The sequence below is a fragment of the Micromys minutus genome, assembly GCF_963924665.1.
Source record: "Micromys minutus genome assembly, chromosome: 22".
NCBI lineage: Eukaryota > Metazoa > Chordata > Mammalia > Rodentia > Muridae > Micromys > Micromys minutus.
Window position 1 is genome coordinate 29,695,615 of NC_137957.1, and position 14,882 is coordinate 29,710,496.

A 14,882-nucleotide genomic window follows, 5' to 3' on the forward strand; every position below is an offset into this window, starting at 1 on the left:
TGAGAAACATCTAAGTAAGTGCTCAACATCCTTAGCCATCAGGGAAATGCAAGTCAAAACAACCCTCAGATTCCACCTCACACCAGTCAGATTGGCCAAGATCCAAAACTCAGATGACAGCAGATGCTGGCGAGGTTGCAGATAAAGAGGAACATTTCTCCACTGTTGGTGGGGTTGTAAACTGATACAACCACTCTGGAAATCAGTCTGGCGATACCTCAGAAAATTGTACATAGTACTACCTGAAGATACAGCTATTCCACTTCTGGGCATATACCCCAGAGACACTCCAATTTACAACAAAGATACATGCACCACAATGTTCATAGCAGCTCTATTTATAATAGCCAGAAGCTGGAAAGAACCCAGATGTCCTTCAGTAGATGAATGGATACAAAAATTGTGGTACATATACACAATGGAATACTACTCAGCCATCAGAAACAATGACTTAACCAAATTCTTAAGAAAATGGTTGCATCTAGAGAATATCATCCTGAGTGAGATAACCCAGTCACAAAAGAACAGACATAATATGCAGTCACGGATAGTGGGATGCTAACCCCAGAGGCTCGGACTGCCCCAGAAACAACTCACAGACTGTGTGAAGCTCAAGAAAAAAACAAAACAAAACAAAACAAATTTAAAAAAAAAACATTATGTTTATTCCTTACACACCAAGAAAACATTGACTAACTCCGGGTTACATCCTGTTTTACATGTACTTTTTGCTCATTGTAACTAGTAAGACCTTAATGCAGAGTATCAAACCTTAAAAAAAAAAAAAGAAAAAAAAACCAAGCACTGACAAAAATGTATTTGTATACATTTATGCGAAAATGTTTAAAATTTTTTCTTTTATCTTTGCTTTTTAAAATAAAGTTAAAAAAATTTAGAAAATTAATAATATTAGTTTTAGAAAATGAGAGAGATTATCTTCAGTAAGAAGCATTTGTCTTCCCATTTGTCAAATTTGTAATTATTATTCATATATTTCATCAAATATTTTATGACTCCAATTTAGTGAAGTAGGAATCTTATCTACTGACTGCATAACATTGAAAAACATTGCACACCTGGATGGTATGATACATTTTTATGTTTACCTTAATTTCTCAAAAGAAATCTCAGCTGCTTAATATTTGCTCCCCTAGCAATAAAAGTGCTTGCTTTATTTAGTTAAAAAAAAAGAGTTGCAACTGCTTCATAGAGTATTATGGCTTACTTTAACTATTAATATTGAAATCACTATTAGTAATAGTAAGTGAGTTCTTAATATGAAGATGTATATATTTGTCTAAGTTCAGGTTTACTTCCATAAAAATGTGTTTGGCATTGTTTATATTATTATTTGGTTCAAAAGTAAAATCTTTCTTTCCTTTGCTGGTAAATAAAATAATCTTTTAATGCCTGAAAAAAATGTGGTAAATGTATAATTGTTTGCAAAATGAAACTACCTTAGCCTGAAGAAGCTATACTCCATGACATTTTTTTTCTTTCACTAAAATTATTTTCTTCATTTTCAAATTACTTTGTTGTACAATGTCTTCTAAAGAACTCTCATTTAACCTTCAGTCAATTGTGTCAGACAACGCTTGCGATATATCAACCCACTTTCTTTTCTGTGCAACTTTCATTTGAAATGTTAGCATGGAAAGTTTAATTTGCCTACAATTGCAAACTCCTTTGAAAGTGAGAGTAAAAACAGAAAGAAAAAGAAATCTCTTTTAAAATTATTTAAAGATCTTTATTCCTCGCCTTAATGACCAGATATTACTAAAATTCTGGTTTCTACAAACCATACCATTTAGAAATTTCCCTGGCGGACAATATTGCCTTGCTGTGTTACATGTGGTTAATGTTAGCCACATCCTTGATGTAACATAACACAAGCTGGTGGAGGTAATCCGATGTGACATATGACAGCATTGTGAGCCAGTCTGGAATATTTGAAAGAATGCCATCTCTCACAGACGAAGGGTTGATAGAATGGTAAACCAAGACAGCAAATGTTGGTGCGGCATTTTGAAGTACAACACAGTATGGCTCGGTGATAATTGACAGAAATTTACAACCTGTAGTTTTTAATTTTTTAACCATAGCACATGCATTTTTCTTGCTAGTAAGTTCATATACCTCAGACCCCTGAAGTTATATCATTAGAAACACAACCACTCGGGAGCTGTGACTATGCATTATTATGGGTACAAAAGAAAATGCTTCAGATAATTAAGAGATGGAAAAGTACCTAGCAATGCATAAATAGGTGATATGCAGGCCTATGTGTCCCTGTTACATTTCATTTCTTTAAAAAAATGCTCAGTTTGAATCACATATCATTTTATTAGTATAGGAGGAAAAACAATCTAGAAACATGAGCACTGGGGCATAAAAATATAAGTATTCTACATATGTTGTTGGGTTTCTCTGCAAAAAAGCCTTTCTCTCCTCAACCTAATTTATTGTGCAGGCTGTGGAGAATTTGAAAACCATGTTTTCTTCTAAGATTACTTCAAGATCAGCTCCTTTGGTTTTAAATTTGTTTCACATTTGTTTGAGCAGAAAATACTAGCACTAATAATTCTTGATGAATACTGATGAGTTACAGAAATGAAAATAACTTGGACACTGAATTCGATAGGGAATAGGAAAGGAAATTGAACATAATATGTACATCTCAAAATGAAAAGGTAAAACTGAACTACATGGTAAAGAATAAGCATGCTTGCTCTTCCCAGCAGCTGGGATGCTTCATTGCCTTACTCTGTTCCATTTTAAAATACATGCACAAGCTCTCTTGTCTTCTCATATAAACCCAAAATTGCAACATATTTTTGCACATATCTTAGAACAATTAGATTTGGATGAATGGCAAAGCAATTACATGTATGTATGTATGTATGTATATATATATATGTATATATATATATGTATATGAGTGTATATTTTGATAATCATTTCCAAATATAGTATGATGATGCATGGGGATTGCCAAACTGCTGGAAGCACATAGAGAAGAGGAAGAAAATCCCTTTTATTTAATAATTTTAGGTAACTTCCCAACACAGCACTATTAAGCTCTTCATATTTAGTGATAACCTTCTTTTTCTCCCTTGAAATATGTGAATGTCCTGTGCTTTAATGCAGGGTGTTTTCCTCTGAGACAGGGTTTCTCTTTGTAATCCCAGCTGTCCTGGACTTTATTCTGTAGACCAGGCTGGCCTGAAACTCATAGATAGCCTCTGGTCTCTCCCTCTTGAGTGCTGAAAATTAAAGAACTGGACTACCAAATTTAATCCCAAAACATGATTGGATCTTCTTCTTTTTTATTAGATACTCTCTGTATTTACATTTGAAATGTTATTCCCTTCACCCATCTCATTCCCCTTCCCCCTTCCCCTATACTTGTCTTCACAAAGGTGCACTAGCTTCCAATCACCCTCTACATTGGGAAAACCTGCCCTCTATCCAACTTACCATAAAAAGGAACTGATGGATTGGTCTTATCCTGATTATGGTACAGGCATTGAGGTTGGCATCCACCATCTATCTATGTATCTATGTATCTATATATCTATCTTCTTTCTTTCTTTCTTTCTTTCTTTCTTTCTTTCTTTCTTTCTTTCTTTCTTTCTTTCTTTCTTTCTTTTAACTTGTTTACTTTACATCCCACACACTGTCCCCTCCCACTCTTTCCACAGTCCTCCTCCATCCTTTTTTTGATCTCCTCTGAGCCTGTGGGGGCTCCTTGGGCGTCCCCCACTCTGGGACATCAATTTTCTGTAAGGTTAGGTGCATCCTTTCCCACTGAGGACAGACACGGCAACAAGAGTAGGCAACAGATTTTGGAATAGCATCTGCTCCAATTGTTTGTCACATCTTTCTCTTTGTACTGCTGTTAAAATTAGAGGTTCATGAATGTAACCCAAGACATATTGAATAACATTTAGGTGGACAGTACATTAACTCAAGTCTGTAGATAAATGCATTGCAACATTTTACTTTTAGTCAAGAATACATTTCATTAGAAGAGATCTATAATCTTCAATGAATCAAAAAGTTGGGATCTAATATAATGTAAGACCTGTGGAGGAAATGTTAAGAAACAAAAGGTGTAAATTGAGGGGGAAAACAGGTGTAGCAAATTATGTTAGGGAATGAGTTGGCCTCAGTAATAATGACTGAAATCTTTATGAAACTGAGTTTTCCTGTGTCTGTGTACTGCTTACAGAGTAAGGAAATGTGATCCTAGTGAACATGATTATCTTTATTGGGAGACTGAAATTACAGTTTCCTAGAGATTATTAGCACTCACAGATACTTAGTAGAAGGGCTTTTTATGCCATAATGCAGGAGAAGAAATGAGACCTACCGAGTTTATGTGACTTGAGTTATGCTCAAGGTCATAGAGTTAATACATTTGAGTGGAAGTGCTTTAACCTAAATGTGTAATTGAAAGTTGGCTCAACCAATAAACTATACAAGTGCAAAACTATAAAAAAACTGACATAGAATAGAAAGTAAATGAAATAGAAATGATGTCTTGGCATGTGCAAGTGCCGACCTAGAGGAGCCATATGGTAAAACTGCAGAATACTTTTGTGGTTGCATCGGTGAATTAAGCAAGTGAGGCTTTTCATTTCAATGTGAAATATCCAAATTATTTCAACATGACAATGAATAGTTAGTTTGCAGACTCTGCAAACAACACTTAAATGTAGTGTCAGGAGTGTTTGTCAACAGTTAACAATATCACCTTCCGGAAATACACAAAGGCCAAAGTTGGACAATTTATTTAATACATGGGTTTGGCAGACCCCAATATTAAGAAGTATAGGAGAACTCTTACTTTAACGATACCTGAACTGCCAGCAAATGCAAATAAGTACATGCGCTATTAAATTAAATGTCATTTATCAACATTTATCAAATAGTGTCTTAGTTATTCACATTGAAATGAAAAACCTTTCTCTGGAACATTAGACTTGCATTTTAAATGCATGAAATGTAATTGATTTATTTGTAATATTTTAAATGGTATTAATAAACTCAGAAAAAAGACTAGGTCAGTTAATTTGTATTTTTTCCCCTTCTAAAACTATGGCATTTGCATTTTATCTTCAGTTTTAATGTCTAATTTAAACAAAATATGACCCTGTTTTTTGTGGTAATATTTAAATATTTGCCTTTAAGATATTATGTAGATGGAGGATCTATTTGGCAAAGCTGTTTTCTTTGTTTACCAAGATAAAGATTATAGTGTCTAAGATATGTAATTAATTATTTACTATTAGATTTAGCTCAGCACCAGGATTTATTAACCTCTTAAAACTTGTAGTAATTTACAAACAATTCAAAGAAATTCCATGTTGCTACTTTCTTCTCAGTCTTCAGAAGGAGTCAGGTTGTTGGCCTTTGATTGAATTTAGTGTTTGAAAGGCCAAGACTTAGATGGAAAATCAATACTTTTAAAATAAGAGCATCATTTGGGGATGCCTTCTGTTAGAAGACAGAGGGAGTCAAGCTAACAAAAGCTTGTTTTTTTTTTTTTTTTTTAGCATTCTATGTCTTAGCTAAACATTCTGCAGAGGTAAATATCAGTAGATTCCTGTTGAAATGAGTTATCTGTTCTTTAAAAGTCTCTAAACAGCCACCAAAGAAAAGGAAGGTTAAACCTTAATCTATCTACGAGGCTATTGTTCAAAGGTGTCAATGATGCCAATAAAAAAACCTTGTCTTGTTATGTCTAAGTGCATTTAAGCAATGGGTGTTCCTTGAGACATACTTTGAAACATAGTATACTTTAAATGTTGATTGATGTTATATCAAACTATTTCACTATTAGATTAATATTATTTTGAATCAAACTTAATAAAAAGTTAGTGTGTTGAGATTCTTAAAAAAAAAAAAAAAAAAAAGCAAGTGAGGAAATTCCTAGAGAGTGGTTTGGCATTGATTTGACCTCCTAAAACACCATAAGGTAGGGCATGACATTCAAGGCCAGACAACTTTGAACTGACTTCCTTGATTCTAGTTTGCTATATGTGTTACTTTGAGTAACATACTGAACTCCTTATTCTGTCCTCTGTAAAATGACTAACAGTGCTATTTACTATGTTCTGTTAATTACACTGCCCTTACAGAACATTGTCCGAGGGGAGAAGAAGAGCGGATGTGAAATGGGGCGGGGCTTGGTGGAGGGGTAACCTGGAAGGGGGATATCATCTGAGATGTAATAAATGGAATAATTAATAAAAAATAAAATATAATAATTGCCCAACGTTTTGTGGCTTACAATCAGATCCGTCCTTGTTTGTCTTCTTCAGGCCATCTATACCCCATGATCCTTCAGTACTTCTTGGCTGTGCTGATCTCAGAGCAGATAGGAAGGAGGGGTAGAATTAGTGAATGTTTCTGAGAGGAGCAGTTGACTGGGTCCTTCATCTCTTAATTACTTGTGGACAGGCCTGGGGAAGTCCCATAGTGAGCCTTGTGGGATGGGATGGGAACTCATTTCACCTCCTCAAGATGAGCAGAAAACAGATTGAAAATATGCCATTCAACAACCCTCACCCCCAGAATTATATAGTGCTGACCACGGTGGAGATGAGAAAGTTGGTGTTTGGTCAGTATGGACACATAGTAGGGACTCAGGACATGAAATATAATTTTCATTTACAGTTTGAGATTAATGGTCAATCTGCACAAAGATTAATGTGGTGAAATTCTGAGTGTTCCTGCAGCAATGATACAGTAGTTATTTTGCCTGTGAACTCCTATTATAACGACTGATTGGTTCTACTTGCAGAATTGATGGAGTCTTGTTTGTATTGTTTTTGGAGACAAAGACTTTTTTATTGAAAAATCTTACTGGCAAAAAAGAGTAATGTTTCCCTTTTAATTCTCAAAAAAGGCAAAAAAAAAAAAAAAAAAAAAAAAAAAAAAAAAAAAAAAAAAAGAATGGCAAATGAAGACCCAGCTTTTAAAATTTTATTTTGAGTTCCTTAAGAATTATTTAAACTTAATTCATAACTACTGCACAAAGGAATTGCCAATATATACAGATGTGCAAACAGGTATGTGTGTATGTGTGTTTGTGTGTGTGTCTGTGTGTGTGAAAAAGTTATAATTGGAAGTTAGTATTTAGAAAACCAGATGCACATAGGCTTTGGTAACAGGAATATCACAGTAAGAAAACTCTCACAGGCTTTGCAAACTATTGCACAGGAGGAAAATTCTTGATTGAGTGTTTCTTAATAGATGTCTTTTCTGTGCCATTGGGTCAATTCCCTCAAAAGGATTTTTTTTTTTAAGTAAGAAACAAACTTGGTAAACTTTTTGGATGAATCCTTGAGGAAAAAGTCAAGGAGTTTGGACTTGGTATTCTGAGATCAATGGCACCACTGTATGTTTAGTATAAAAAGAGTTTTGCCAGGGTTGCCAAAAATCCACTATTTTGCCATCAGCGATATATATATAGTGGCCATACAGTGATTGATACCCTATGTAGTTTCTCCAGAATGGCTGCATTTCAACTTAAAGCAGTGCTTAGCTTGAAATGCACTTCTAGTCTCTTGGATACAACAAAAAAACAGTTCTTCCTTCCAGGTGACAGCTAATCAATGACACCTACCCCAGGAGGTGCGTGATTTTAGTTTAGAATGTATTGGATATATTTGGCACATTTAAGAAGCATTCTAAAACTGCAAAATTGTTCATAAAGTTTTCCACACATTTGTGATATCAAAGTAGAGTTTATATGTACAATGACCTTAATAATAAATAGGGTACATTTTTGGCCTGTATAAAGCCAAATAACTAAGTCAGAATAATTTTCCTAATTTATTTTACAAAAATAATTTTAGATAAAACATGAATTGGTTAATTACTTCCTCCATCAAAACAAAATTAAAATAATATTAGAAAAATATATGAGGATATTTCTTGGCATTTCATTCATGATAAGCTTTTGAAATAATAGAAATGCTTTCACTTGAATTTTGATGTACTACAGACTTGCTTTCTCTGTATTGATATAACATATATTTTGAAAATTATTATAAAATTGATGAATGGGTGTCATATATTCCTAAGAACCCTACAATGTATAAACTCCACTGTGAGATCACAAATTTGGAAAAGTATTAAGAATCAGTTTGCAGTTCTAGAATGCTTCATGGAAGTGTACTCAGCACATTACCAAATAAAATAATTTGCAAATAAACTGGAAAAACCAAACTAAGTAACATAAGGAAGATTGGTTAAAATTCTTACCAGTCAATGGTTTGGGGTAAAAACAATTATATAAATAATTATGCTTAGTCGTAAGGATGTGATTCCTTTGAACGTGGAGTCAGCATATCTAAGGCACTACCTACATTCACAGGAGTATTTGCAATCTTGAGATTTGTAGCATCCTAAATCTTTCTCCTGAAATTTCAAGTCCAACTACATAAAATAATGTGAAAGAGACCATGAAGGCACTTTGTGCTCGGAGTCACAAGAGTAGGGTTATAAGATCTTAGGTAATTACAGAGGATTGGTGACTGAACACAGAGACCAAGTTTGCCAGAAAAACTGCTTTACTGTTTGCTTCCTTTCGCAGGCACTGTTTAGAATCAGTGGTTTTAAAAAAGAGAGAGAGAGAAAGGACTGCATGTTGTGTTAATTGACTTAGGAGTATGTTTTGTGCTCACCTTTGATGACAGAAAATGAGATACAGCCGTTCAGAACGCAACCCGAAACTGCTTCGTGGGTGTGGTCGAGACTTGGGTTCACCAGGTCTGTTGTTTGTCAGTAAACAATCAGTAGCTCTTCCCTGAAACCTGGGGTCTGGAAACAGGGAAAATACACAAATTCCGAATGATACAGAAAATATCCACTTAGGTTCTAGGAACTTCAATGGTTTTATTTTACCGTCCCCCAAAAAAATTTCCAAGTAATTTCAGCTTGTATATTCATAAATATTCATTCTTCCTTCAGTTTATATATTCATAAATATCGTATAATCTTAAGTAGTTTACCTTAAATATTTTGAGGCTCACAGACAACATTTAGGATGAACACATTGCACAATGTCTCCTGTTTTCAAACACTAATTTTAGATAATTTGTGTTCTAATTATTTTTGCTAGATAATATAAGGCTTTCAAATACAATTTCTCAAAATGTTGAAAAAACACATAAATTGAGAAGGCAATGGAAAAATGTTTGATAGATCGTGCTACTTATGGTAATAATGTTGGTTAATTATGCTATTTATAGTAATAATGTTGGTGCATCATGGGATGTTTCTTTTTGAAGAGTGAACATTGATTAGACATTCTCTTCTTGCTTTTGGCTTGGCAAATGTTTAAGATCGGTATAAAGTTTTAAATGAGTTAGAGCAAGAGTGAGTTTTTTAGGCAGAAATCCATGCTATAGACTTCACTTGAAAAGCTGGGAATTTGTATAAATGATAATTTCTTACTGTCTCTTCATATATTTGAATGCACCTGATTGCTACCTCCCGAATCATTTATCTTTTTGTAGACACTTAAGTCAGGAATCCTTTGATCAGCTTTGTTTCTATCATGAAATGGAATCGCATCTCTGCAGTCACCAAGATGAACCAGCCCCCACACTGTGTTTCTTCTCATAATCTATCCCTTATATCAGAGATTATTAAAACCTATGTGATATTCATAAAAAAATTACTCAAAAAGTTTTAAAATTGCTGACCAGAAACTTAACCCCGTTGCTGTTTAAATTCCCTACCTGTGATTAAATTCTACAACATAGCACACAGCGGCATTCAAGTCACATGACAGACACACTTGATAATTTTGATAATTGTTCACCTAAACCCTTCCATCTACCCATGATCCCTGCCTCTCTGTTTGGAAAAATAAACTAGAGCACCAAACTTAGAAATAAAAGCTCCAACAGCAGTCTGAACACTGAATTAAAAAGTAGCAATGTCTGAAAAATAAAAACAGAAACCTCTAAAATAATGTTTTATTTATCACATACAAACGTGTTTTCCTAAGAATTATTTCCAGTGTGGGCCACCATATGGAAGCAGGAAGCCATTACAGGAGTGGACTAAGATGGTTTGTATCAGCTGCATGACTTGTTTTGTTCTGTGCCTTCAGGCTTCAAAACCCGCTTCCCATATTTTTTTTTCTTTCTTTAAAAATAATGTACATCAGTTTAATTTATCCCAGGTCCTGACAGGAGGATCAGATTTTAAGCATTTAATGCTGTGGTTTCAAATCCAATTTCTCAGTGTTCATCGTTTCAAAAGTGGCAGAATTCAGGTTTTGAAAAGGTTTAAGAGTGCTTGGAGAGGACCGGCCCCCTTTCTGAAGTTCCACATTAACGTTAAAGGCAGCTCTGTAAGAAAGGCACAGTTTGGTCTGAATTTGTCTGGAGCGCTTCAGGAAATACTCAAGCCTCAGACTCTCCAACAAGAGCCTCTTCTTGCTGGTGTCAACCTAAGAATGCTGTTTAAATTCAAAAGGCATATTGAATAAATCATCCATTTACAGGTTTTCTGAACTAGGAGCCTGATTGGCTGGTGCCTTTTCCTAAAAGGAGGGTATCAATAGATCTGCTTAAGGCTTGATTCCACTGAATGTGTTCTGAAACAGCTTCCCCTGTGAGAGATGGAATGTTCATCCATTCAGACACCGGAGCATAGGTCTGTGCACAGTAAATTCATTGTAGGCTGTCTTTATTGCTGGTAGGGGAACCTCAAAAGGTCAGGAGTCCAGATTGCTTCAAATAAACATCCAGGATCTCAGATGCTTTCTTGAAATGGACCCAAGTTTATTTGAACCTCCTTTCTCTGGTTTGGAAATCAGGCTGAAAATTTCACAGAAACAGATTTTTCTTATGAGATCTCAGAATGTTGTGGTTTAAGTAAAGTTATAAACAAGCTTGAAAAATGAAAAGCAAAATTGGCTTGAACTCACCTGGTTTCATTCTGCTCAATGCTTGAAACTGAGTGGCATTGTACAAACTTAAAAAATAAAAAAAGGGTAAACAGCCTTTGGCTGAGGTTTAGCCTAGAATTCTTAGGTTTAAGAAAACATTTTGCAACTCTCTTCCCTGTTTTTGAATTCCCGTGATAGTTGTCTATTTTGCCATACACCTCCTCCCTTGTCTTTTGGAGACCAGTGCATTCATATTCCACTTCCAAAATGCTAATAGAGAATAATTCTTCAGTGTTGTGAAATGGGACAATTTCTCTGTGTTCCCAGGCATGGGTGGACTGAAACAGTGGTATTAGCATGATATATGCAAAATGAAAGAGAAGGAAGAATTCTCAACACTTATTATTCCAAACAAGGTGTAATGAATGTGTTTTTTTCCCAGTCATATCAATGGTGTTAAAAAGGCATTTTATCTCCGTTTACAAATGGCGACAGGTAGCAGGCTTTTTAAGGATTGCTAACTCGCTCAAATGTTCATTTCCATTACTGCTGTTAGGGAGGTGAAAAGGCTGGATTAGTGCTGAGAATGGTCAGGTTCACAGACCACTAAATTCTTCTATGAATTTGTAAAACTTTCTGTCAAGTCATTAAGGTCAACCCAAGAAATTTTAGCCTGTTTACTTCTAATGAAAGCCACAAATACTATGTATTTTTACCTAACGGATGGTATATCTTACATGCTACATAAAAAATGTGCCAGGTTTGTAAAACTATGGTGGAAATAAAACTCAATGCTAAGGAAAGTCAGTTTCAAGATGGTGGCTGCATCTCTGTCACACAATCATGCAGACCATTCCAACAAGGCAAGGAAAGGATTTTAATAAGTTTGTGCAAGTGACAAAAAACATAGCAGCTGGGGAATTAACAGATTTCCCAGGCTTTGAAATGAGGAGACATCGTGAAGAAACTTCAAGCCAACCCCCTTTCTCATATATAAATTGTCCTTTTCTAAGCAATGCTTTAGAATTATGCGGGCGTTCAGTTCCTAAGGCCTTTTAACATTTCCCTTCCTTACACGTTTCAATAACAGCAAGTGCTCCCTTTAGGGTTTTCATATTATTCAGCTTTGCACATATATTGTGCTTCCGATAGAGTTCTATGCCCACTGATAAAATCCAAACTGCTTTCTGCAAAGCTCAAAATAGTCTCGACACACGATACCAGGAGTGATGGTGAGCTCCCCATTTAAGTTATGTATTAAGTCTAAATTTAATCAAGGCCACATTTTATTTATACATTTCATGCATTAAACTCATTTAAACTTTTAGTCAGATTGCATTAGAAGAAAATACCCCTGTGTGCATCGTGCGGTAGTGAAGCTCGTGTGCTTCGGGAATTTGAAAGGAGTTACAGATCGGGAGTTTGATTTCAACATTTCTTTTTCTTTCTCTCCCTCGTGCTTGTAGCCAGTCTGTGGCGGGACACACAGTTTGTTTCCTAACACGCTAATATAGTCAGCATGCTCTGTACAAATGTGTAAACACAGACATTCCCCGTAATCAGCGAGGTTGGTATCTTAAGGCGAGATTATGGCTTTTTCTTTTTCTTTTTCTTTTTCTTTTTCTTTTTTTTTTTAGGAAATGCAATTTATGTTCAGGATTGGGTTTCGTTTGCAGACTGATAACGTCTGGGGCTCAAGGGGATGGTAATAGCATTGTGTCTTAACAGCCTGCCTGGCCTCTGAAATCTCCTGAATTCCTAGGCACTTGTGCCTTATGATCTCAAGTTAAACTATGTTAATTCTTCCTTTCTTTGAATGATGGCCAACTGAAGTGATACAAAAATCATTTCAACCTATGGAATCCGTAGCATGAATTAGCCACATCGGCAAAGGCAAGGAAATACAGAGAGACATGGGAAAAAATACACAGGACTAACATCCCTCCTCACAAGTCAGGAAATTAAAATTTATGTCTGGAACTCTGGTAGCATTGAGGTTGAGGTCGTTGGGTGGGGAGCACGTTAGACACGATGCTTAGACTATAATCATTTTAGTCTGGATGAGGCATTGCCCTAATATTATAAGACAAGTTAAATATATGACAAATATCCATTCTTATTTCAAATACAAGTTGAAATAAATCCATCCAAATACCTCTGGTATTATAGCTTTCTCTATAAATCCATCCATTCGCTGAAAAATAAAATAAGACAAAAAGAAAACTGCTCTGTGTCTTTTCCAAAGCCTGAAAAAATTGTTAATTTTTTTTTTTGCCAATTTAATGAACAGTTTCCATGCCCAAAGCGTAGGTTTCCTCCAATATTAAATTCACTGGATCACATTTACTCCTCCTACTTCTTTCTCTTTCTCCTTCCCCTTCCTCCTCTGCTTCCTTCTTCTGATCCTTCGGTTTCTTTTTAAAACATTATGCCAGGAAAGAGAGCCGAGGTGCGGTGGATGCATTTATCAGGTGAAAAAGAAGTAAAGCCTCCTTCAGCATCTTCAGAGTCTCTTCAAGTTCAAATAAATTAAAAAAAAATAGAAATAAAAGGACACCAGTGAATTGAGTACCCGGAATCAAAGCTTTTCCTAGCGTGGAGTCCTCCTTTGTTTTAAAATCACGGGAATAGGTACTGTGGAGGGGAAGAGCTGACCACAGAAACCCCAACCTGCCTGGGTTGTGCTTGGGCACTGCAGCAACACTCGCCAGGGTGAGCCGAGTTGAAGATCATTTGCTCAACCCAATTTTCTAAACGACACACACGTGTCAAATAGAAGGACACGTCTGGAGCATGCTGTCCTGACCCAGTTTTACAGCACAAGGTCCCTGTGTGACATTGTAGAAATCTGTATGTTAGGTATGCCCTTCTAGGCACAGTGTGTAGCCAAACTTTGTATCTTATGATTCTTCCTTTTTTCTTCCAGACTTTGGGAAATGTGTGTAGGTTATGTATTTTATATATATATATATATATATATATATATATATATATATATATATATATATATATATATATATATATATATATATAATCTTTTATTGTGGTCCTCTGCTTGCTCTACCTCAACTCAGATGACAATCGATGCCATGAAGATGATTTATTTAATAAGAATGGTTCAGCCTGGCATATAGCATAACAGCATGGATTTTGTTGTTGCTGTTGTTGGCGCTCATTGTTTCTGACAGAGAGCTAAAGTATTGAAAATTAGAAGCTGAACTGGAAACTCTTCACATCACTTTAGCTACCGTCCTGCTGCCTTGACAGAGGAGAAAAAGAATATTAGCCCTGTCTAACCTACCTTTTCCATAAGGTGTAAAAAGCATTCTCTACAAGTGGAGAATATGAAATCCAGCTCTCGACTGATTGCTTGTGTGTTGTTCCTATGCACGCCCATTGTCATAAGCTGGCGCTGGGCGAGCCCCTGATTCTAACCATATGCTGCAGGCAGAAAGGCTTGGAGGAGTTTCCTCTAGGGTACCCGCACCAAGTCCTGCTGGATCCCTAGGCTCCAGGAGAAAATGAAAACTGCAAGTTCTCCCATGATGAGATTTCATCCAGATGGTCACGAGTTTATAGATTAAATAATGAGTTTTGGACTTTTTTTTGTTTTTGGTTTTTTTAAACTGTGCAGGCCATATAACTTTGTCCACTAGGGGGCAGGCAAAGGCCATACTACTGAAGCCAACTCTCAGGCCGGAAACTGAAAATCTAATTTAAAATATATCACTTGAGTGGATTAATTCATAACTACTATAATTCTAATAAGATTACTAATTTATAGTGTCAAACGCCATTCAGACGTCTGCTCTGGCTTTCTCTTGAGCAGCCTTCTGAGTTGTTGAAAATACTTCAACATTCGAGCACATAAAGAAATTTGAGAGACACAGGGAATAAACTGGAATTAAAGAAAAATAATTATCAAGACTAAATAATGTGTGTATTGAATCATCAACTGTCATAATAA